The 23913-nt window shown below is 38.0% G+C and overlaps 1 protein-coding gene across 8 annotated transcripts in view; it reads left to right on the forward strand.

Annotated features, from left to right (window-relative positions):
* GTPBP1 (GTP-binding protein 1) overlaps positions 1-23913 on the forward strand; it is a 270000-nt gene that overhangs the window by 210481 nt on the left and 35606 nt on the right. The gene's annotated exons all lie outside the window — the stretch shown is intronic.

Below are 23913 nucleotides of genomic sequence, written 5' to 3' on the forward strand. Positions count from 1 at the left end.
CCTGTCCAGCTGAGCCTTAAACTTATTTAGGCTATCAACCTCCACCACAAGGGGTGGAAGTCTGTTCCACCAACCAACCACCCGCTGGCTAAAGGCAAATTTCCGCACGTCTATCCTACATCTGTCTTTCCTCAATTTGAATTTATGCCCTCTCAGGTGATTTTTCTGAGCTAGAGGAAGAATCCCATCAGCATTGAGCATGCTTAAACCATTCAAGGCTTTATACACCTCTATCAGATCACCTCGCTGGTGCCTAGTCTCCAGACACTGTAATTTGCAAAACTTAAGCCTTTCTTCGTAAGAGCACCCCTTTGTTCCATTCACTAATCTTGTTGCCCTTCTCTGTACTCGTTCCAGCAGCTCTACATCCTTCTTGAAATGAGGCCTCCAGACCTGTATACAGTACTCTAGGTGTGGCCTGACCATCGCCTTATACAATGGAATAATCACCTCCTTATCCCTGCTGGAAAAATTCCTGTATATCATTGACAATACTCCATGAGCTACTCTTGCAGCCCGTCTGCACTGCTCAGAGAACTTCATATCTGCCTGCACAATCACCCCCAAGTCCCTTTCATTCTCTACCACTGTCAGTGTAGTACCACAGAGTTGATACGTTGCTCTGGGGTTGCTGTTTCCCATGTGTAGTACTTTACATTTGTCAATGTTAAACTTCATTTGCCACCTCTCAGCTCATCTGCTCAACCTTTCCAGATCCTGTTGCAGCAGCATAGTGTCAGTAGTGTCCTTGACAACCCTGCCAACCTTTGTATCGTCTGCAAACTTCGACATTAAGCCCGATATACCATCATCAATATCATTTATAAATACAGAAAACAATAATGGACCCAACACTGAGCCCTGAGGGACTCCACTAATAACATCAGTCCACGATGAGCAGTGTCCATTGATTACCACTCTCTGTCTTCTCCCCCTCAACCACCCCTTTATCCATAGCAGCAATTTGCCTCCAATGTCACACTGCTCCAATTTGTGTAGCAGTCTTCCATGTGCAACAGTATCAAAAGCCTTTCTAAGATCCAAGTATATAATATCAAAGTTATTCCCTGCATCCAGTTCTTTTGTGACTGCATCATAGTATCCAATCAAGTTGGTCAGGCAAGACTTCCCCTTAACAAAACCATGCTGTGTCTGAGCTATAACTGAAGTCTTGTCTAAATGATCCTGCAGTGCTTCTTTAACCAGTGCCTCCATTAATTTTCCTGGAACAGAAGTTAAGCTCACAGGTCTATAATTACTTGTGTCAGCCTTTGATCCTCCTTTGTGAATTGGGGTCACATTTGCACATCTCCAGTCTATGGGTACCTCCCCTGCGTCCAAGGAAGCTCTCATAATTATGGCTAAGAGTTTGCTTACTTCCTTTGCTGCCTCCTTTAATATAACTGGATAGATCCCATCCACTCCGGGTGCCTTTCTTGTGTTTATCTTCAACAGTTTCTCCTCCACTTTACTCCCAGTTATTTCAAGATTCTGTAGCTTACTGCTAGAGTTGAATACACCTCTGGCATTCCCCTCACTGAATAACTCCTCATTAGTGAATGTCGATGCAAAATATTCATTTAGTTTGTTAGCTACCTGAGCAGGATCATCAACAGTTGACTCATCAATATCAAGTGGACCAATCTGATTCATTACCTTCCTTCTAGAGTTTACATAAGTAAAGAACTCTTTGCTGTTTTTCTTTGCATCCCTTGCCAAGGATTTCTCGTAATCTGCCTTCGCCTGCCTAACCTCCTTTGTAACTTGGTTGCATATCAACTTGTATCTATCATAGGCTTCTGTGTCATGTGTTAATTTGTATGTATCCCATGCATTTTTCTTCTCTGCCATATGCCTCATTAGTTCATCTGACATCCATTTTGGCCTAAACCTTGAACAATATTTTTTAGTTGGTATGTAAAGCCTAGTAGCTTCCAAGATAAGTTCTTTGAATGCTTCCCATTTTGAATTTGCTTTTGGTAACATCATCAGTTGGTCCCACTGTATAGAATTTAAATACTGTCTCAGTCCATCGTAGTCGCCTTTACGGAAGCAATAACCCTTCCCTTTACCCCTAATGGTAATTACCTCTTTGAGTAAATCCCACTTCAGCACACTGTGATCACTGCCACCTAGTGGTTCATTTATCTGCAAATTCTTAATGCATGAAGAATCACTGCTGATAATCAAATCAAGAGTATTACTCCCTCTAGTTGCCTCCCGAACATGCTGATGTAGAAAACAATCATCCAATAAATCCACAAAAGCCCTGCTAGTGTGTGAGTAACAAGCCCCCAAAATCCAGTCAATATCTGGGAAATTAAAATCTCCCATTATAAGACACTCTGATTTACTGGCCCACTCTATTTCCCTGTACAGTTTCTTATTATACTCATCAGAGTCATTAGGCCTATAGCACACTCCTACTCTCAATTTTGATCTCCCAATGTTTGTCACACCAAACTGACTCCACACTGCACTGTCCAGCGATGTCGACTGGCTTCACTTCCTTGGTTTTTATGTGTTTCTTAACTAATAGCATAACACCTCCCCCCCCTTCCTGTCCTGTCTGTCCTTTCTGTAGACGTTGTACTCCCCAAATTGCAGTTCCGCATCCCTTATATCTGTGTGACACCACGTCTCTGATATCCCAACAATATCTGCCTTCGATGTTTTGAGCAATACCTCAAATTCATCAATTTTATTTACTAAACTCCTAGCATTGGTGTACACGCAAGTATACCTGCACCTGTTTCTATTCTTAGCTACCCTAACACAACCCATGTGTTTACTTGTACCGCAATGGCTCCCAGCAGTCTCTGAAATACCATGCATCTTGTTTTTCAGGCTTCTGCTCATTCTAATAGAAGCAGTGCAAGAATCTCTTTCACCTCTGCCAGTGGCTACTGTCAATCTATTGGTCTTTGTCTCCCCCCAAGCTAGCAGTTTTCCGACCCACCTAACACTGCCTCGATAGCATCAGCAAATATTCTTGCACCCTTTCTATTTAAGTGTATCCCATCCCTGTAGAAGCAATCTCTCCTGTTAACAAGTACAGTCCAGGCTGAAAAAAATTCTACCCCTTGAGCCTTGCACAATCTTTCCAGGGCCGAATTGATCGACAAGGCTCTCATCATATACTCCCTCCTATCGTGTCTGGGCAGAATTGCAGACACTTTCAAATTCAACCCTAATTCTCGGCTTTTGTTCAACAGTGACCTGTACTTGTTAAGTAATTCTGCCGGTCTCCTACTCTTAATATTATTAGTGCCAACGTGTACAACTATATCACCTTTTGTGCCCTTAAAAGATGATATTCGCTCTACAACGTCATCAACCTTTGCCCCTGGCAGACATACCCTGGTTCTGTTCCACCTATCTTTTTTACAAAGCATGTTCCCCGTTTCCCTGACAATAGAGTCACCAACAACTACTAGTTCCTTCGGGACCAGCGCATTCTGCCTTGGGGGTTGTCTCTGTGTCACACGATGCCCAAGTGCAAGCTCTGGCGTTGTGGGCAGCTGAGAGCTTGATGGGCCCCTCAATTTAGTTTCTTCGAGGGCATCCACCCTGTCCTTCAAGCTCTCATATAGGCCCATAAGAACGCCGAGTTGTTGCCTGATATCGATACACTCCTTGCATCGTGCACACACAAAGACATCCCCCTTGGCAGTATCATGTCCCGTACCCGAATGCTCTGCAAACATCAAGCAAACAGTGCATTTTATAAGGCTTTGAGTCAGAGGACAACTGCCCCCCCTCAGTTCTGCTCTGAGCCACAGCGCTTCCATTAGCTTGAGCCTTTTGCTTTGCTGCTCTGGTCTGAGTCATGATTCTATTAATTTATTAATTAATTATGTTATTAATTATATTATGTTTGTAATCTAAGTCGTTATATATATTTATTTAAACGTACAATTTAACTGCTAACGAAGTTCAACTAACGCTATCTAGTACGGTATATAACCTACGATATATCTAGTACGGTATCACAATGGCGGGAAAGTTACTAACGGTAGTTACGAACACGTGGAAACCCTTACCGATACTTTTACAAGGCCGAGTAAAGAATAAATACACCAAATTAATCAAAAAATCACAAAATAATGTTATACTACTAAATTTAAATCAAAAGTTTTAGAAAAACAATAATTTCAAATCAATAAATAAGAAAAATCCACTTAGCGGCTTGGAACACGACCGTCACTAGTAGCCTCGTCAGCAGACTTGAGTCCAGGTCACTCTCGGTGAATTGGGCCCTTGAGGATGTCACAGACATTCTCTCAGATATGCCAGGCAAGCTGTACTGACTACCTGGGAGTCTAAAACGCTGATGGAACTGATATTCAGGTGATATTCAAGTCAAATAGACCAATTTGGGCAAAGTCCAGACGGTCTGTAATAGCCAAATCCTTTGCTTGCACATTTACGATGGTGGGATTTTTTTTTTTATTTCCATTGAAAATAACCACTGCTCAATATATTGTTAATTTTTATTAGTATACCTAATAAAATTGGAAATTTTATTTCATCCACAAATATTGCTGCTAGTGAGTATCTTAAAATTCAGATACATTTTTAGAAAATAGAGTGCTATTTTATTCCATGCACAAGCACACTGTGGGTGACCACCCAGGTGTGAACCAACGTAAGCAGGGGTCAGGGTGTGGCACCCACACCACATGGAGGAATGCTGCCCCTCTGTTACCAGGCAATACTAGGTGGTAGATGACTCTCATCAACCGATGCAATACCACCACTTTGCTTATTGGAGGCTTGATGTGGTGGAACCCGTGTTTAGTCTCCGGAGCTAAGTTCCAGTCAACTCTTCTCCATCTCTTCCATCATGCAGTATGATTGATGACTTTTGAGGTTATGACGAACATCGTGGCAAGATCCAATCTAATCTTCCTTACATTTTGAGGGTACAGCTCTAAAACGGTGTTTGCAGGCCGGTCACTAGTTAGTACACCGGACCAAACCTATTGGTAACTCTTTTGGAGACTTCCAGATCAGCTAGTGTGTAATCTTGCTACCTCTACTCTGCCAGATAGTGACTGGAGGGAGTCCGAGTAGTGTGTATGCAGAGGGCATTGTCGAGGCCACGTTATGTCAAGGATCTGGGTATATTCGTACCATATGTACGCCATATCCAAAAATTTCATTACTTCATACAGCATGTCTCCCCCCCAACACTTTTTCTTACTATTGAATACACCATGAATTGTCAGACTAATAGAGTAAGCTTATTTGCGAAGATCTAAACCTTCCAAGCAATTTCTAGTTCATTTCACAAATATGGTTCGATTGTTGATGATCCTGCTCAGATAGCAAACAAACTGAATGAGTATTTTGCATCTACATTCACACATGAGGAATTATTAAGGTTTGAAAATGGCAGAAGGTTATCAAATTGAAGCAGAGTACTTAATGACTTTGTAATAACTGAGAGCCAAGTGGAGGAGAAATTGTTGAAGTTAAACATAAGAAAATCACCTGGGGTGGATGGGATCTATCCAGTTATATTAAAGGAGGCGGCAAAGCAACTAAGCAAACCCTTAGCCATACTTATGAGAGCATCCTTGGACTCTGGAGTTTGTTCCGTTCCAGCAGTCAACCACCTGCTGGCTAGTGGTAAATTTATGTCCCTGTCGTGCATAATCTGAGCAAGAGAAAGAATCCCATCAGCATCGAGCTTGCTTGAACCATTCATGGCCTTATACACCTCAATCAAATCACCTCACAGGTGCCTAGTCTCCAGATGCTGCAATTTGCAGAACTTAAGCCTTTCTTGGTTATGAGCAACCTTTTGTTCCACTGACCGGTCTCGTTCCCCTTCTCTGTACTCATTCCAGCAGGTCTACATCCTTCCTAAAATGAGGCCTTCAGACCTGTATGCAGTAGTCAAGGTGTGGCCTGACTGTTGTGTTATACAAGGGGATAATCCACTCCTTAACCCTGCTAGCAAAATTCCTATATTCACTGACAAGACCCCATGAACTGATCTGGCAGCCTGCCTATGCTTCTCTGAAAACTTCACATCTGACTGCTCAGTTATCCCCAGTTCTTTTTCATTCTCCACTGCCTTGAGTGTGGTACTGCACAGTCAGCACTTTATTCTGGGATTACTGTTACCGATATACAGTGCTTTGCATTTGTCAATATTAAACTTCAGTTGCCACCTCTCAGCCCATCTGCTCAAATTTTCTAGATCCTGTTGCAGTAGCCTACTGTCATTAACAACCCTGCCAAACTTTGTATCATCTGCAGACTTGGACATTAAGCCTGATATACTTTCATCAATATCATCGATAAATACAGAAAACAATAATGGGCCCAAGTGAACCCTGGAGGACTCCACTAATAACATTATTCCATGAAGAGCAGCATCCATTAATTAACACTTTCTGTCTTCTCCCACTAAACCATTCCTTTATCCATAGCAGCAACTTGACTTTAATGCCATACCGCTCCAATTTGTACAGTCTTTCGTATGCAACAATATCAAAAGCTTTCCTAAAATCCAAGTACAGTCAGTCCTCGTATAACACGTGTTTAGATTACACGAATTCGATCATACACGATTTATGAATAGGGGAACGATATCTTATATAACACGAACCGAATTCACTTATGCACGATTTGCCTTTGTGTTTACAAGAAATGGCAGTCGAACGCAGAATCACCCCAACCGAACGCAACACAATAGGAATGAAGAGAAGATTCTGAAAATGTATTTATGTATTTTATATCAGTGAAGGAGAAACACATTTCATCATAATAACTCAAAAACCACACAATTCCCGCTATCAGTATTATTGCAAATGCCATTAGATCATGTTTACTACCAGTTTATAACAGATTCCACTAGCAGAAACGCAACTGGAAATTGTTTTTATTGTTTTATGGTAGTAATCCCTAGAAATGTGCTTTAGTAAAATGTGAGGTGTTAATAGTGTATCTCTGCCTTTACGGTGTTGTTTATTCAGTTGCTACACGCGCGCAGCTTTGTTTATGTGTATCAAGCGTGCCTCCTTGTTTTGTAATTGTGCTTTATTCCCTAAAAATGAGTAAAATACTTAAAAGGTGTGAAAAGGAAGCGTCCTGGTGAAGATACTTCAGATTCAGAGAGAAAAAGAAAAGCAATATCGATAAACAGAGGCGGACTGGGTCAAAAATTCTTACCCAGGAAAATTTATAGTGCCCTAATACTCTGGTTTATGGCCAAAATCACACCGGCCTCTGGCCCACCGGGGTTTCCCCGGTAAGGCTTATGGCCAATCCGCCTCTGTCAATAGAGAAAAAATATGAAATTGTAAACGCTTTGAGCGAAATGAAAGACCATGTGATATTGCACGTGCTACAGACCTAAATGAGGCAACGCCGAGAATTAGAAAGCATGCAGAGAAAATAAAAAGAACTTTCATAGCAGGAACAACTCAAAGTGTAGTTAAAATCCATTAGATTAAGACACAAAGAATTGGAAGAGATGGAACGCCTGTCATCTGTTTGGATAGAAAATTAAACAAAAAACAAGTTTGCTTACGCTTGAAGTAAAAGCATTAGCAATATTTTATTACGTAATAGTTGTAATAAAATGTGTAAGTATTTTATTACGATTATTTATTGTGTTTGGTAAGGTTTTGGTTACAAATGTGTGTTCAATCTTGGGTGGTCGGCACCTAACCCCATTTTTCCCACAGGGCTTGTTGTTTATATTGCACGATTTTGCATTGCACAAGGGTTTCTAGGAACGCAACTATCGTGCTATACGAGGACTGACTGTATATGTGATATCAAAATTATTTTTTGCATCCATTTCCTTTGTGACCACATTGGTCTGACGAGACTTCCCCTTAACATACCCATGCTGTGCCTGAACTATAACTGCAGCATTGTGTTGTGATCCTGCAGTGCTTCTTTAACCATTGACTCCATTGTTTTTCCCAGAACAGAACAGAAGATAAACTAACAGGTTTGTAATTATTTGTGTCACTCTTTGATTTCCCCCCCCCCCTTTTTTTGTGAATTGGGGATACATTTGCACTTCTCCTCCAGTCTGTGATGATCACCCCTGAGTTCAAGGATACTCTCATAATCAAGGCTAAGGCACCTCCGTAGCCAGGTGGGCAGGAGCAAGTGTGTAGCACACGCTTCTTGATTAGACCGGGGTTTGAGCCTGTGCCCACCAAATATGGAGGATGTGGAAAGGTCAGGGAATGACCACCGCATATTCCTGGAGCAATATGGCCTTAGTTGCTAATGCTCCTAAAAACCAAATAACAAACAATAATCAAGGCTAAGGATTTGCTTACTTCCTTTGCTGCCTCCTTAAAGTTTCCGGGGGTGTCACTAATATGGAATGGAAGTTGCTCTCTTTGCAGTGCTCTGGTTGAAATTTTAGAACTTCCTCATTCATATACCATAACTTACTGTTAATCTATTAAATTCACTACTCTGGGCCATTAGGGGAACTCTAAAGCAGGAACCTTCTACTTCTGCACCAGAAACTGTTTTGTCTTCCTTCAGCCAATTTGCTTTAATTATGATGCCATGACAGTTAAAATTTTAACAGATTGAAGATTAAAATTAATATATAGCAAATCCTTACTTTAAAAGACCTGAATTTAACGGACTTGGAAATAACAGCCAGCATCCACTGAACCAGGGTTTTCATCCTTATGGAATCCAGAAATGCAACTGCTTCAGTCTGTTGATATTTTCTGTCAGTTAAAATGTTTTCATAATAAAACAGATTGCCATGGAACCAAAATTTTTCTCAGATGGAAGTTATCTGAACCTGAATTGTGGGTACTTGAGACAATGAATATGGTTTAATCAGTTTCCACTGCCACTCTACAATTTGTGAAAATTTTAAATATTTTTTATTTCATTGTACAGCACTTTTTAATAACATTCTAGCAACTTTGGCATGTATGCATGTTTCTTTTGAGTTTAATGGACAATTGTATTTAGCAAACAGGCCTTACCCTCATGCAGTCCATTAAAGAAAGATTTGCTTTATCACAGCAAATGGTGTAATACTCCATTTGCTGTGATACACAAGAATGGCACGTGATACAATACACAAAACATTTGTTAATCTCAACCTTTATATATATGTACTTCAATTTTTGATGTTAAAATTGGACTGAATGCAATTACTCTTTAGATTTTATGATATCTAAATTTAAATTTTGCTTGCTTAACTTCTCTTTTTCTCATTGGGAAAGTTATTCCTATCCTGAGTTTAGTTCTAAAAACATCATTGATATTCTTCTGAAATTAACATAAAATGCTGTTATTTGAGTGTGTGGGAAGGAGAACAATGATTTAAGTAAACATCTGTATTTGATGATGTTTACTGCATGTTTTTGGTTTTGTGAAAAACAGCCAAAATCACTCCTATGAATCAAGTTCTTTATAAAAAGTGTCCAAAAACTCCTTTGATGCATCAACAACATCCAGATCGGTCCAAACAATTGCTTAATCATTTTCAACATTGATTGCATGTTTATACTAACATGCCATATGAGGATTCCAAAACCTGCCTTGTATTGGTCTGTCAAGAAGACAGTGTTGGTCACCTCACACCTGTTTTGATTGACATCATCATGGAGTTGATGTATATGTAAGTATGCTTCCAGTTTTTGTTCAAGTTTTATTTTCAAACAAGAGGACTCAGCATGTGGAACCTTCTATCCCCATCCCCTTTCTCAGCAGAAACTTCCATACCCAAAGAGGATGTTAATGTTAATATTCCATGGGCTCTCCCTGAAGCTGTAGTGTGTCTTAGAAGAACAGCTCCATTGTTTTTGAACAGTTTCACAACCATCTCAATGTCCGTTACCCTAATATATTTTAACAATCGCATCCTAGTTTGTTCTAGAAAATGTATTTGTATTTAGTTTTCATATTTTGATATGAGAGAGAAAGAGAGATGACCTTCAAAGCTTAAACTAAGGGGCATTTTTAATAATGTTCATTGAGGAAGTGATACTAGTGAAAAGGTGAGAAAAAAGCAAAATAATGAGTGAACAAGTATATGATATGATGTGAACTTAATTTTCCTGAGTTTTAATAATATTGAGCTTATTTATTCTACTGTATTGTAAGACTAGGCATCATACATTAAAAAAAAAAAAAAGAATAAGTGATGTCTAACATTCATTGAAGGCTGTAGTCTCAGTGTACATAATGATAGCTTTGGATAGTAATATTTACTGATGGAGAACTAAGTCTCTTTTATATAACATGTTGGGTGATCATGTTGTTTTTAAACTTTTTCTTGTTTTCATCAGTGAAAACAAGAGCATGTTATTGCAGATTTTAAAAAAATCGGAACTACTTGCTAATCCTTTCGAGGTGTCAAAAAAATGGCCTATTGAATGACCAACTTTCCAGCTGAACTTTTTCAACATTAATCTCATATTTCTTTGGATTACTCGCAAAATGAATGGGTAGATGTGCCCTTTTTCTGGAATCGTACCATTCCAAGAAAATATAAACATTATAGTTGGACAAACAGCAATCTCTCACTATGACCAAATATCTATACTGGTTAATGAGCTTTTGAAGAAATATAAGCTGGAAATTTGTTTTATAAATATTACTTCCCAAATCATAACATGTAATAGATTTACCAGTCCTTCATAGTAATGAATATTTTCTCAATTACAAAAATGAAAGGCCCTTGTGTATGACTTCAAAAAATTGCACATACATACATCAAAAAAAGCCTATGCAATAAGTGCATACTCTATGCCTATTTTACTTATCACAGTGCTAAACTTGTTTATAAGCATCACTGATATCAGTTTTTGCATTGTTCAGCAGTACTGCTACAGGTAGCATTTTGGTCTTGTACTGCCCCCCCCCCCCCTTTTTTTTTTTTTTAGGGCTGTATTTTTCTGTTTTTCACTTTTTTTTTTTTTTTTTTTTCCCCTTCATTAATTCTGCAGAAAATATACATTGCTGTTGCCTTTTTTGATGATATTTAGTATTAGCAACAACCACATGGTGCAAGGAAGCCTACTGCTTATACTGCACCAAAAATAAATAAAATAAAATAATAATAATAATAATTAAAATATAATAGGAAAATTTAAAAAAATAAATAATAGGAGAAAATGAAACAGACAACCTATACATTTCCCTCTACCCATCCAGCTGACCTTTGAATTTCTCCAAACTGTCGGCCTCTACCACCCATGTAGGTAACTTATTCCAGTAATTTATAACTTGATGGCTAAAATAAAACTTCCTGCAATCTAGTCTAAACATCTCCCCAACATAACTTGAAATTATGGCCCCTAATTCTAGAATCATTTATAACCCCCTAAAAATTTTGTCCTTATTTATTTTGCTTATGCCTCTCAGAGCCTTAAATACCTCAATCAAGTCTCCTCTAAGGTGCCTAGATTCGTAACTCTGCAACCCTCATATTCAAAGTCTTTCCTCATATTGATGTCCTTTTGCCAATTTCACCAGGGGAGTTACCCGTCTTTGGACCCGTTCAAGAAGAACAATGTCTTTCTGTGGGTGCGGTCTCCATACTTGAACACAGTATTCCAAGTGTGATCTAACAATAGCCTTATATAATGGGATTTTGACGTCGTTGTCTCTACTAGCAATTGTTCAATAAATCATCGATAGAACACCATGGACCTTCCTTGCAACCTGTCTACAATGCTCAGAGAACTTCATGTCTGACCGTATCGTAACACCCAAGTCCCTCTCCTCCACTACTGGCTTTAGTTCAACTCAACCAAGTGTATAAGTTATTTTGGTGTTACTGTTTCCCAAGTGTAATACCTTACACTTTTGCTGAATTAAGGCTTACTGCCATTTTTCTGACCATCCCTGAAATCTATCTAGGTCACTCTGAAGCTCTGCTTGGCATTGATCATTAACTACTCTACCAATCTTTACATCATCTGCAAATTTAGACATCATGCCCTCTATCCTTTCATCGACTGTATTCTTTTGATTTTCATAACTACTTCATCGATATATTTATAGAAAATCAAAAACAACAGTGGTCCTAATACTGATCCTTGGGGAACCCCACTTCTTACATCAACCCGATCTGAGGAATAACCATTTATCACAACCCTCTGTCTTCTGCCCTAAAGCCATCCTGCTATCCATCTAAGGATTTTCCCTGTGATTCCAATCTCTTCCAGCTTATAAAATAACTGCTCATGTTGGACTGGGTCAAATGCTTTACTGAAATCCAAATAAACAATGTTGAAATTATTCTCTTGAGTGACCCTGCCAAAAAAGCTAACCAGATCAGTTAAACATGATTTTCCCTTTACAAAACCATGCTGAGTATCCTTCAGAATTCCATTTATATCTAAACGATTCTGAATTCCACCCCTGATCATTGTCTCCATGATTTTCTCTACTACTGAAGCTAGACTGACCGGCTGGTAATTTCCCACTTCACTTTTAGGACCGCCCTTATGTATTGGAGATATGGTGGCACTTTTTCAATCCAACAGAGAATCACTGCTGAGTCCAGTGATGCTGTCATAATTAGCTTCAATGCACTCACTTGCCACCTCCCTTAAGATTATCGGGCATATGCCATCAACTCCAGGTGCCTTACTGGCCTGTAGGCTCAAACGTTTTTTCATTAAATAAACATGTGAAATTTCACTATCATTAATTACATTTTTTTCAACTTCACTCCCATAATTTCTCATTGACACAAAGGGTTTTTCTTTTGTAAATATCAATGCAAAGTAACTTTTGAGTTCATCTGCAACTTTAGCTGGGGTATCTAATACTATCCCACGTCCATTACATAAGGGTCCGATCTGGTTTGCCCTTCTCTTCTTTGCATTTATATAGGTGAAGAATTCCTTATCTCCACTCTTTGCCAGTGATTTCTTATAATCTACCTTTGCGAGCCTAACCTTTTCTGTGGTACTGTTACTAATCAATTTGTAGCTGTATATGTATCAGTACTTTTCATTGCTCTGTAACCTTTCCATGCCATCTTTTTCTGTTCAAGTAATCTGACATCTTCTTTAATCATCCAACTTGGAATCTTCCTTGTGGAGTATATTTTTAAATCAACTAGTTGATTTAAAATATTAACCTCCATATGGAGTTTTCTTCCCATTTGCTCCAATCAATTAGAGGCAAATTAAAATCACCCATAATAAGACATTGATGCTTTTTTGCATGTAGAGGCTCTCATCATAATCTTCACAATCACATGACTTGTAGAGTACTCCCCCTCTCATTATACCTTTCCTTCCAACAATCTCACACCATACAGATTCTATACTAGCATGTGAAACATCTGAATCCGGGAAAGCTTTCATCATGCTCAGGCAGGATGTGATAAGCATGACCCCACACCTAACTTCCCTATCCTTACTAAATACATTTTACATACCATACTTAAACTGATCATCCCCTATCTCCAGGTGGCACCACGTTTCCGTAAGCCCTATTATACCAGTGTTACTGGTCCTAACCAGCAGTTCGAATTCACTCATTTTATTAACATTCTGATATTACTGTATAAACAATTAAAACTTAGTTTTCTTGTATAGTTAAATACCCTAACACGCCCTTTAAAGTTTTTTAAGCTCGCTTCCCTGGCATTAGCTACCCACTCATTTGAAACATTTCTACCCTTAGAACATCTTGCTAACACGTGATGTTGCGATAACAAAGAAGCACTCTTAAGCGCTATGTGCAAACATTACTTTGACCAGTATTATCAGACTAATGCATATCTATATTACCCTTGTACCCCCCCCCCAAACTAGCAGTTCCCCTTAAACTTTATAAAGTATCGTCAATAATACTGGCAAAAACTCTTGCACCACCTTTGTTTAAATGTATCCCATCTCTACAAAACAGATTCCTTCTACTTACAAATGTGGGCCAAACTGATAGAAATTTCCCCTCTAAAGCCTTGCAGAGTTCTTGTCTTGAGTTAATCCACAAGGCTTTCAGCATATTATTGTTACTATGTTTATTGATCTGATCTCAGATACACTGTTAATGGTTACCTGTTGTGTATCTTTTTATTAATAAAATAAAATAAAATAAAAAAATATAATCCCTCCTATTGTACCTGGGCAGAATTGCAGACACATAGACATTGTGACCTAACTCACAGCATTTCTTCAGCATTGTCCTGTATTTGTCTAATAAATCGTCAGATTGTGTATGCTTAACCCATTAGTGCTGGACATACTTGTATGGGAATGCTAATTCAAAATGTTGTTATTTTGAAACTGTCCCAATTCCATGAAATATTTCTTAGTAAATTAATAAGAGGAGTTTACCTCAATATAGTACGTGGAACACTTCCGTATGATACCCTCCAGAAATTAAAACGGAAAAAACGAAAAAATCGACAACTTACCGGTACATTAAAGTAAAATATAAATAATTAAAGTAAAATATAAATAATTAAATAATCAATTTAACACAATTCAAAACAATTAAAATTCAAATTAACGCAATTAAAAGAATCTAACGAAAATATTCAAAACGATTTTCCTTCCTGAAGCTGACAATGCTTTTCGACCGACTGTCGTGATCACAGGAATGAAAATTACCGAATCCGGCTAAACCTGCACCTTAAATAGTGATTATGTGTCTACGCGCATGCGCGTAAAGGTCCACGCATCGGAGATCAAATATGGCCGCCGAACATTAACAGAATTCTCGTGTAATTTAATTTCAACGGTTTCTGCAATTAATAGTCGCGTATAATTACGTTGAACGTTAAGTATTTTGGCCTCGTTAAATAAAAAAGTATGTTTTTCGTTAATGGCATGAAAGGCTAATTCTGACGCTGCTGAACGAGAAGCACGAACTGAGGCTTCGTGTTGATTTACACGGATATTAAGAGAAAACCGCGTCGAACCCTGATAAGACGAGTCGCAATCACCGCAAGAAATATTGTATACTAGATCATTAATTTGTGTTGCGAACGCCGAAAGAACCGAGCGATTGTTCAGTATAGTGTGTAACTTCCGTATAGGCCTAGCTATAATTTTAAATTCGGTATCTTTAAAGAATCTGTTAAGCTGTTTGTGCCACTGTTCAACATATGGGACAGAAATAAAGTATTTTTTGATATTACTATTGTTGATTGGTGCAGTATTTTGTATCTTATCCTTAGCTTGTACCCTAATACGATTTATTGTGTTAATGGGATAACCCCTGTTCAAGAATCTGCTAGTTAATATTTGTATTTCTGAGTCTAAAGCAGAATCCGTCGTTGAATATTTATAGGCATTTAGAAATTGATTAAAGATAATCGATCTTTTGTAGGTGAACGGGTGGTAGCTATTATAATGTAGAAGCATGCCGGTGTTTGTGGGTTTTCGATAGATGCTAAATTGTATTATGTTCGAGTCCCGGGTAAGCGTGAAATTTAGAAAGTTTAATGACTTAGTATCCGTATCTTCCCTTTCCAATGTAAATTTGAGTCTAGAATGAATATTATTGAACGAATGTAAAATGTCTTGGATAGTACTACTATCGGTAATAACTAGAACATCGTCTAAATACCTCCCATAGTATGTGATACGGGGACGAAAAGGTGTCAAATGTATCTGCTCAATCGTTGAGAGATAGATCTCTGACATTAAGCCACTCAGGCTCAAACCCATTGGTAATCCAAAAATTTGTTTGTACACCTTGTCTCGAAAGGTGATGTAGTTAGCCTCAACTAATAGTTTAATTAAGTGAAAAATCTCCTTTATAGGCAGCTTCGTATAATTAATCGGTGTCGAGTTTTTATTTAACATATCCCAAATAATATCTAATGTGTATTCAACGTTTACATTCGTATATAATGAGGTAACATCTAATGAGAATAAATTGTCATTGTCGCCGAGTCTACAGTCTTTAAGATTATTAAATAATGTATCGTAATTCTTAATTCCAAATTGTATAACCTGTCTAAAAGGTTTTATAATGTTATATACATGTGTGGCTAAGGCTGAAAATGCCGAGTTCCTGTAGGAAACAATAGGTCGAATCGGAAATCCAGGCTTGTGTAATTTTACCTGACCAAAGGTGCAGGTTTAGCCGGATTCGGTAATTTTCATTCCTGTGATCACGACAGTCGGTCGAAAAGCATTGTCAGCTTCAGGAAGGAAAATCGTTTTGAATATTTTCGTTAGATTCTTTTAAATTGCGTTAATTTGAATTTTAATTGTTTTGAATTGTGTTAAATTGATTATTTAATTATTTATATTTTACTTTAATTATTTATATTTTACTTTAATGTACCGGTAAGTTGTCGATTTTTTCGTTTTTTCCGTTTTAATTTCTGGAGGGTATTATACGGAAGTGTTCCACGTACTATATTGAGGTAAACTCTTATTAATTTACTAATATTATTATCAACGTAGAACATATTGAGTATTTCAGCTCTGATTCATACTATCTAATGAAATATTTCTGTATATTGTTTATCTATAAATATCAGGAAATGATTCATATACCACAGTCAGCACTAGATGTCTTCAGTACTGATCTTGCAACAGTTGCAAGAGACAGATTTATTTCTCTATTGACTCACAGAAGTTATCAACAAATTTTTATTAATGCAGAGTGTTTTTTAATTGTCTTAGTTTTACAATCAAATTAGAGAGACAATATATGCTGTAAGTATGAACAAAATTTCATTTATTACATTTTTTCTAGTTTTTTTTATTTTTATTTATTTATTTATTTTTTTTATATCTTACCATCCTCAAACAGGGTTGTTAGGCGTTACTGTATATAAGTTTTATTTTTATTTATAGTGAATCATAAACCTGGCGATAATGGAACCGAAGATTTTTTTTTTTATGGCAAGTTGTTGTTTGTTATTTGGTTTTTAGGAGCATTAGCAACTAAGGCCAGATTGCTCCGGGGATATGCGGTGGTCATTCCCTGACCTTTTCGCATCCTCCGTATTTGTTGGTCACAGGCTCGAACCCTGGTCTGATCAAGAAGCGTGTGCTACGCACTGCTGCTCCTGCCCACCTGGCTACGGAGGTGCCTTTATGGCAAGAAGAAATACACCACACTTGAGGAAGCTATCGAAGATGTTGCAAATCAAGAGACAATGATAATGAGTTTTTAAATTTGCATATTACCTCCAAATTTGGACGCGTTTACGCATTTAGATTGTGAAGAGTTTGATGAAGATGTTTTACAGGACCTTAATTCATTTCGAAAAGAAATTCCTGGTTCTATGGAAATTTCATTTGAAAATAACAATGAATATGTTTTTCCCTCGGAAGATGTTCCAGAAAATAAAAGTGGTAGTGATTTAACGGTATATCTCGATTTTGAAAATGCAAAGTGGCTGAAGAGACATCCGGAATATGCACCTTTCGGAACAAATGAACATTACTACTAAAATTAAAATTACAGTTGCTCAGAGTGAAACGGATACAAAAATATAGATTGTAACAGGTTTAATAATAGGAAATATACATATATTAGATTAGATACATAAACCTTTCGGTTATCTAGTTAACCTTCTTCAGTTGATATACACATTGTTCTACAAGTGAGTTAGATGCTGTGAAAAATGACTTAAAAGATTTGTCCCCACCCAAAATATTCGAAAAACTTTTTAGTGATGAAATTAGCATTAGCATTAGTAGAGGCATTTGATGCAAGAAAGCAAGCTTATGCAGCATCATCCAAAAAAAAAAAAACCCACTTCCACTTCACCCCTCTTGTTCGTTCAAAATACCTGTCCAGCTGAGCCTTAAACTTATTTAGGCTATCAACTTCCACAACAAGGGATGGAAGTCTGTTCCACCAACAACCACCCGCTAGCTAAAGGCAAATTTCCGCACGTCTATCCTACATCTGTCTTTCCTCAATTTGAATTTATGCCCTCTCAGGTGATTATTCTGAGCTAGAGGAAGAATCCCATCAGCATTGAGCATGCTCAAACCATTCAAGGCTTTATACACCTCTATCAGATCACCTCGCTGGTGCCTAGTTTCCAGACACTGTAATTTGCAAAACTTAAGCCTTTCTTCGTAAGAGCACCCCTTTGTTCCATTCACTAATCTTGTTGCCCTTCTCTGTACTTGTTCCAGCAGCTCTACATCCTTCTTGAAATGAGGCCTCCAGACCTGTATACAGTATTCTAGGTGTGGCCTGACCATTGCCTTATACAAGGGAATAATCACCTCCTTATCCCTGCTAGAAAAATTCCTGTATATCATTGATAATACACCATGAGCTACTCTTGCAGCCCGTCTGCACTGCTCAGAGAACTTCATATCTTCCTGCACAACCACTCCCAGGTCCCTTTCATTCTCTACCACTGTCAGTGTAGTACCACAGAGTTGATACGTTGCTCTGTGGTTGCTGTTTCCCATGTGTAGTACTTTACATTTGTCAATGTTAAACTTCATTTGCCACCTCTCAGCCCATCTGCTCAACCTTTCCAGATCCTGTTGCAGCAGCATAGTGTCAGTAGAGTCCTTGACAACCCTGCCTACCTTTGTATCGTCTGCAAACTTCGACATTAAGCTTGATATACCATCATCAATATCATTTATGAATACAGAAAACAATAATGGACCCAACACTGAGCCCTGAGGGACTCCACTAATAACATTAGTCCACGACGAGCAGTGTCCATTGATTACCACTCTCTGTCTTCTCCCACTCAGCCACCCCTTTATCCACAGCAGCAATTTGCCTCCAATCTCACACTGCTCCAATTTGTGCAGCAGTCTTCCATGTGTAACAGTATCAAAAGCCTTTCTAAGATCCAAGTATATAATATCAAAGTTATTCCCTGCATCCAGTTCCTTTGTGACTGCATCATAGTATCCAATCAAATTGGTCAGGCAAGACTTCCCGTTAACAAAACCATGCTGTGTCCGAGCTATAACTGAAGTCTTGTCTAAATGATCCTGCAGTGCTTCTTTAACCATTAATTTTCCTGGAACAGAAGTTAAACTCACAGGTCTATAATTACTTGTGTCAGCCTTTGATCCTCCTTTGTGAATTGGGGTCACATTTGCACATCTCCAGTCTGTGGGTACCTCCCCTGAGTCCAAGGAAGCTCTCATAATTATGGCTAAGGGTTTGCTTACTTCCTCTGCTGCCTCCTTTAATATAACTGGATAGATCCCATCCACCCCGGGTGCCTTTCTTGTGTTTATCTTCAAAAATTTCTCCTCCACTTTACTCTCAGTTATTTCAAGATTCTGTAGTTTACTGCTAGAGTTGAATACACCTCTGGCTTTCCCCACGCTAAATAACTCCTCATGTGTGAATGTCGATACAAAATATTCATTTAGTTTGTTAGCTACCTGAGCAGGATCATCAACAGTTGACCCATCAATATCAAGTGGTCCAATCTGATTCATCCCCTTCCTTCTAGAGTTTACATAAGTAAAGAACTCTTTGCTGTTTTTCTTTGCATCCCTTGCCAAAGATTTCTCGTAATCTGCCTTCGCCTGCCTAACCTGCTTTGTAACTTGGTTACAGATCAACTTGTATCTATCATAGGCTTCTGTGTCATGTGTTAATTTGTATGTATCCCATGCATGTTTCCTCTCTGCCATATGCCTCATCAGTTCATCTGACATCCATTTCGGCCTAAACCTTGAACAATATTTCTTAGTTGGTATGTAAAGCCTAGTAGCTTCCAAGTTAAGTTCTTTGAATGCTTCCCATTTTGCATTTGCTGTTGGTAACATCATCAGTTGGTCCCACTGAATAGAATTTAAATACTGTCTCAGTCCATCGTAGTCGCCTTTACGAAAGCAATAACCCTTCCCCTAATGGTAGTTACCTCTTTGAGTAAATCCCACTTCAGCACACTGATCACTGCCACCTAGTGGGTCATTTATCTGCAGATTCTTAATGCATGAAGAATCACTGCTGATAATCAAATCAAGAGTATTCCTCCCTCTATTTGCCTCCCGAACATGCTGATGTAGAAAACAATCATCCAATAAATCCACAAAAGCCTTACTAGTGTGTGAGTGACCAGCCCCCAAATTCCAGTCAATATCTGGGAAATTAAAATCTCCCATTATAAGACTCTCTGATTTACTGGCCCACTCTATTTCCCTGTACAGTTTCTTATTATACTCATCAGAGTCATTCGGCCTATAGCACACTCCTACTCTCAATTTTGATCTCCCAATGCTTATGTCACACCAAACTGACTTGACACTGCACTGTCCAGCGATGTCCACTGGCTTCACTTCCTTGGATTTTATGTATTTCTTAACTAATAGCATAACCCCTCCTCCCTTCCTATCCAGTCTATCCTTTCTGTAGACGTACTCCCCAAATTCCAGTTCTGCATTCCTTATATCTGTGTGACACCACATCTCTGATATCCCAACAATATCTGCCTTTGATGTTTTGAGCATTACCTCAAATTCATCAAATTTATTTACTAAACTCCTAGCATTGGTGTACACGCAAGTATACATGCACCTATTTCTATTCTTAGCTACCCTAACACAACCCATGTGTTTACTTGTACCACAATGACTCCCAGCAGTCTCTGAAATATCCTGCATCTTGTTTTTCAGGCTTCTGCTCATTCCAATAGAAGCAGTGCAAGAATCTCTTTCACCTCTGCCAGTGGCTACTGTTAATCTATTCGTCTTTGTCTCCCCCCCAAGCTAGCAGTTTTCCGACCCACTTAAACACTGCCTCAATAGCATCAGCAAATATTCTTGCGCCCTTTCTATTTAAGTGTATCCCATCCCTGTAGAAGCAATCTCTCCTGTTAACAAGTACAGTCCAGGCTGAAAAAAATTCTACCCCTTGAGCCTTGCACAATCTTTCCAGGGCCGAATTGATCGACAAGGCTCTCATCATATACTCCCTCCTGTCGTGTCTGGGCAGAATTGCAGACACTTTCAAATTCAACCCTATTTCACGGCTTTTTTTTTTCAACAGTGACCTGTACTTGTTAAGCAATTCTGCCGGTCTCCTACTCTTGATATCATTAGTGCCAACATGTAATATCACCTTTTGTGCCCTTAAAAGATGATATCTGCTCTACAACGTCATCAACCTTTACCCCTGGCAGACATACCCTGGTCCTGTTGTAGACTATATTTGTGAACGAACATATTGTAGACTTTATATGTGAACGAACAGTAATATACACTCAACAAAAAAAAAAAAAAAAACATTCATGAATTTACTATTGCCAACAAAGAAATGCAAAGTTTTATTGCAGTATTGCTTTTGACAGGATATCACAACTTTCCTCAAGAATGAATATATTGGTTACTGGAAAGAGATTTGCTCCACTGGCCAATAATGATGAAATTGGAAATTGGAAATTGTCAAGATCAAATGTACAGAGTTAGGCCAATAATGAATATGCTCATAAAACAGTTTTTGCTAGTGGGTTTTTTTTTCACAAGGATCTGTCAATGGTGAAGTATTTTGGACATAATCCAGCAAAATAATTTATCAAGGGCAAACCAGTGAGGTTCTGTTACAAAATTTGGATGATAATTAGTTCTTCTGGGTATTGCTACACTTTTGACATCTATTGCAGAAAACCAACTAAAGAAACCAAAAATGTGAAGAGTATACCTGTAGGTGCAAGAGTGGTTATTGATTTATTGGAACATGTGCCAGATCCATAAAACCATGTAGTTTTCTTTGACAATTATTTTACAATGTACTCGATGATATTTTTGAAAAAGAAGAAACTAAGAGCTACAGGAACTGTGAATGACAATCGAGTTCAACACTGTCCTATTATGGCATCTAAAGAAATGAAAAAAATGGAAAGAGGTACATATGACTATAGGTTTGATGTCATCAACGACATATTATGTATAAAATGGAAAGATAACATATGTTCTATTCTTATCAATTATGATTTTGTTGAACCATTACAATATGTAAAACGTTGGTCAAAAACTGCAAAAGCTAAAGTCAATGTAGAACAATCTGCATCATTTGCTTTATACAATGGTGGAATGGGTGGCATAGATGCCCATGACCAATGTATATCTTTATACAGGGGTCCAGAAAATTTACCGCCGCGTCAGTTTATCGCATTTTACCGTCTAGAAGCAATGAAATGTGTTTGGTAAAATCATAAAAACTTATTTTTTATTTAAGTTTCTGCCTTAAGCTATGATTAGCATATTTTTGGAATTCTATGAACTGTGAGGGAATAGTACTGAAATAAAAAAAAACACATGTATGGAAATATGTAATTTAATAAGTAGATTATGTATTTTAATAGTTACATGTATCACAAAAATAGTAAAAAATCCATTATTTGAACAATATAACAGTTGGTTAATTTTAAACTAAACTAATTATAACATTATGTATGTCATAGTACGCTGCAAAAATTCAAAATGAATGTTTATGCAATCTTCAGAATCAGTCACGTTGAGATAATTAATTACTAAGAAACTGTAATATTTACAACACAGTATGTAAATTATAAAAAGAAATATTATGCGCTACATCTCTTAGATAACCAACAATATCACCCCGTTCATCATATGCACCAACAAGCCTTTTAATTCGTAAATCACAATCGCAATACTTCTTTTTTTTTGTCACCCTGATCACTTCCACTTAAATAACATTCAATGCGCATTTCATTAATACTTTGTTCTTTTTTAATGCAATCGATAAATTTCCAAATGTTGGGATGATATGCAGCGACTTGTTCCTCAAATCCTCTATGCCACCCTTCAACAGAATTATTCGTTCTTAGTAATCCTTCAAGAACAAGCTGGCATACGTTCCACATTTCGTGGGAATACTTTGTTGGTCGACGAAGATGTCGTCTGGTTGGGTGTCCAATCCATGTATCCTCAAAATAATCAACAACTTCTTGCGATTCTGGAGGAAAAACACCATTTTCACACAGATGTTCAAAAATGACCGTCACAATTGGAGTGGGCACAAATGCAATTGCTGCCAAAATTCGCGTATTTAAAGCAAAATTAGCATCAGTTTCATAACGTTGTTTCAATCCATTATTCTGAATGGAACGAAAAATACATTGTGAAAAGTGGAAAAAACAACCCCGTTGCGAAGCATCAGGAAAAACTCTTCTGCAAGCATTCATCATCGCCATTTCAAAATCTATAGTTATTGATTGCGGGGACATAGCCGGTTCCAATACTTTCAGCTGCTGTAATAGAGATACGTACGTTTCCTCAGACTTGTTAGGCAATAATGCATAAACTAATGGAAGCGATATTTTGTCCTTGAATCCATGCATCGTATACAGCTGATAAAAAAGTAAGGGAACAGTTTTGAAAGTCCCGTCGGCATACCAGTGTTCACTTCGCGCTAACAACTGCAACAACTTCTTTTCGTACTGAAAATTAACATACAATTGTCCTCGGGTCCAGAATCAAATTGTAGAAACAATTCTCCCTTGCACGATGTTTTATATTCTTCTGTAAAAACTATTTCTCTACGATACGATGGAAGAACTGGGCCATCAAAATTTCGATTTCTTATATTTTGGATCATTCGTTTCATTGTGTCTACACTTGGAAGCTTAGGGGCTGCTGCTTGGCTACAGATTCTCGAAACATTTGAAATAATACTATGAGGCGTATTATTTGTTGTTTCTGCATAAGTTCGAATGGTATCAAGAAGTTGTGCTGCGTCTCCACAATGATTGTGCTCCTTCCACGTTTTAACGATGGTGTTATCTACCATAGTAACTCGAGCAGCACATTTAGTTTTTCAGTAATTTTGACACTTCCAATGAATTTTGGTTTTCCTTTTTCTGATTTCAAAAATTCCACCAACATGATGCGTTCACAAACTCAAAAGGATGAAAAATAAACTCAAAATAAGAAAATGTTGTGATTGTAATAGATTATAAATATATAAGTATCTCCCTAATCGGCATGCCCTACCCCCACTCCC

The sequence above is a fragment of the Mastigoproctus giganteus genome, chromosome 4 (genome assembly GCF_048544385.1).
Source record: "Mastigoproctus giganteus isolate SK-2022 chromosome 4, ASM4854438v1, whole genome shotgun sequence".
In the NCBI taxonomy this organism is placed as follows: domain Eukaryota; kingdom Metazoa; phylum Arthropoda; class Arachnida; order Uropygi; family Thelyphonidae; genus Mastigoproctus; species Mastigoproctus giganteus.